This window comes from Apium graveolens, chromosome 8 (assembly GCF_009905375.1).
Source record: "Apium graveolens cultivar Ventura chromosome 8, ASM990537v1, whole genome shotgun sequence".
Lineage (NCBI taxonomy): Eukaryota > Viridiplantae > Streptophyta > Magnoliopsida > Apiales > Apiaceae > Apium > Apium graveolens.
The window spans coordinates 183,437,330-183,440,154 of record NC_133654.1 but is presented as its reverse complement, the minus strand read 5'-3'; the positions used below and the strand labels follow the sequence as shown (position 1 = coordinate 183,440,154).

The following is a 2,825-nucleotide window of genomic DNA, read 5'->3' as shown; positions in this document are numbered from 1 at the left end:
GCTGCAATAGCGGTGGCTGCATCGACTTCCAGAATACCTGCTACCTTCCCAGGCATCATCCTCTGAGTTGGGTTTTGATGCTCATTTGCAGCCATAGTCTCGATAAGATTATAAGCCTCAGTATAGCTTTTAGCCCATAAGGCACCTTCAGCTGCTGCATCGAGCATGGGCCGAGATTGGGCCCCCAAACCATTATAGAAACCAGTGATCACCATCCAATCGGGCATTCCATGATGTGGACACTTCCTCAACATTTCCTTGTAGCGTTCCCAAGCTTCGCACATAGATTCTGTAGGTTGCTGCGCAAACTGGGTAAGAGCACTCCTCATAGCAGCAGTCTTTGCCATCGGATAAAACTTCACCAGAAACTTTTGCGCAAGTTCTTGCCAAGTAGTGATGGACCCAGCTGGTTCAGAATGTAACTAGTCCTTAGCTTTGTCCCTCAGTGAGAATGGGAAAAGCCTCAGCTTGATAGCCTCATCAGTCACGCCATTGTACTTGAAAGTGCTGCAGATCTCGACAAAATTCCTTATGTGCATGTTGGGGTCTTCAGTTGCAACTCCTCCAAAAAAAACAGAATTCTGTACCATCTGAATAGTGCCCGGCTTAATTTCAAAGGTGTTAGCTTGAATAGCCGGATGAAGAATGCTTGACTGAATGTCATCAATTTTTGGCCGAGAAAAGTCTATAAGAGCTGGATCAGCCTGAACAATACGATCACCCATGATTACTGGTTCTTTCCGCTCAGTTCCTGAATCCGAATCTTCAAAATCTATCTTCTCCGGAATATCAAGAACTTCGTATGTCTCCTCAGCTGTATCTAAAGTCCTCTTGCGGGTACCAGAACGAGTTTGTATAAACGCTCGCTAAAGTACCTGAAACACAACCGAAAACAATAAGTAACAACTACGTCCTAATCACTGAGTCCTAATGACCAATGATGGTAAGTACATAAACTAAACAAATACGCCGAGTCCCCGGTAGCGGCGCCAAAAACTTGTTAGGGTGAAAACACGCGCTAATATTCACGCAAGTATACGCGTTCGCAAGTAATATAGAATAATTTCTAGTTCGCTCCCACAGAGACTCAGACTAATTATTGTCTAATTAAACTCATGCACCAATGTATGATTACTTCTCAATGTTAAGATACTAACACTTAGAATTGTTGACTAAATATTAACTACAATTAATTACTTAATTTATCACTTAATTAACACTTCAATTATCAATATTAAAACACTCATGATATCACAACTTCATTACTACTTCATTCAATAGTTATTGTTATTATCTTCAGCATGTGACAGTGATGATATTAATCGAATAACACGAAACTAATAAAAGCCAACTTTCATTGTACTAATACCATTCTACCAAACATCCATAATTAAGATAGAAGTTGAATAGTCATCAATTATGTTGAGTTCCTATATGTCTACAGAAATTGACAACACAACGATTGAAGCACAAGTTATTCCTTTTGATTACACAGGGCGAATAAAACTGTTAGAGTTACCCACTAATCATGCACATCATACATGAACCTATGCTAGCATGGCAAGTTCTAAATCTCAAGATCCACCGTCGCTTCACAAGAGATTAACACCCTATCTTATATGTTCGCGATGCACATAAGACGAATACGCACAACCAATACTAGATATCATACAATCATCACACACTAAAGTATTAAACAATTAACTAAAGAATTCCATAGTAAATCCGTTGCGACCCCATGATCACGATTAGCCCATAATAGCACTTATCGTCATCATGGGTTCATATGAAATCATGATAAACAAATACAAGAAAATAATAACTAAACTAATTATATTAAACCAGAGTACGTCACAAGAGTAAATAGGTTCAAAGTAAGAAAACTAGCATCCAATGTTACAACGAAATAAGAATCACAAGAAAATATGCTTCCTCTTCGTTGCTGTGTGCTAAAACGGTCTTCTTCCTTATCTCCTTCGCTCCTTGCTTAATACCACGATCCTCTCTCGTGAAAACGTCTCCAAATCGACTTATATAATAGTCCCATAAAACTCAGATTACATAGAAGTGGAAGCCAAACAGAAGTAGAAGTCTAAAAACAACTATTTAATTTCCCGACCCTGCGCGGCCGCTCAGCATAGCTGAGCGGGCGTTCAGCTTCCTGCGCGGCCGCTCAGCATTGCTGAGCGGGCGCTCGGGACCCTATTGGAAAAATCCTGAGTTTGCTCCGTTTCTTCGCCGTAATCTGCCCCTTTCTTTCCTCTCTCAATGGTGAACACATGTCAAGGCTTATTCTTGATGATTACTCCTCCGAAATGCAACTAATACCCTGAAATGCATAAACACTAGAAAAACGCATCAAATACACAAAATACTTGATTTTAAGGCACCAATTTAAGCCATTTTAAGATGTTCTCAGTGGTATAAAATGCCACTTATCAATGAGGATCATATATACACTTGATCCTATGGACCGGGAATTAACCAGATCCATGTTTTGGGCCGTAGAGCATGGGTACCCGAATGGATCTATACATAGAGGTATAGATCTGTACTGTATTCTGACTGATCAGCAGGATATGAGTGCAAAATTATGTCCAGTCTAGTTTATTGATAATCGCCGATAGTGGCCTTCACTCTCCTTTACAGAAATACATAGTTACAGATACAATCAAATTACTGGTTCATTTAGCTGTCTTATAATACTGTTTATATATTGTGAACTTGTTGAGTAAATTATGGCTCACCCCTTTTATTGTTATTCACTTTGTCTTTTTTAGTCAAAAAGAGAATGAAACCTATTCGGACTCGCGTGATAAAGAAGC

The 2,825-nt window shown here is 39.5% G+C and overlaps 1 non-coding gene across 1 annotated transcript; it reads left to right on the top strand.

Moving 5' to 3' along the window:
- The first annotated feature begins 225 nt into the window (after positions 1–225).
- On the top strand, positions 226–332 carry LOC141681807 (small nucleolar RNA R71). Its single transcript, XR_012559230.1, has one exon. It is a non-coding gene; the product is annotated as a small nucleolar RNA R71 (small nucleolar RNA).
- The last annotated feature ends 2,493 nt before the right edge of the window (positions 333–2,825 follow it).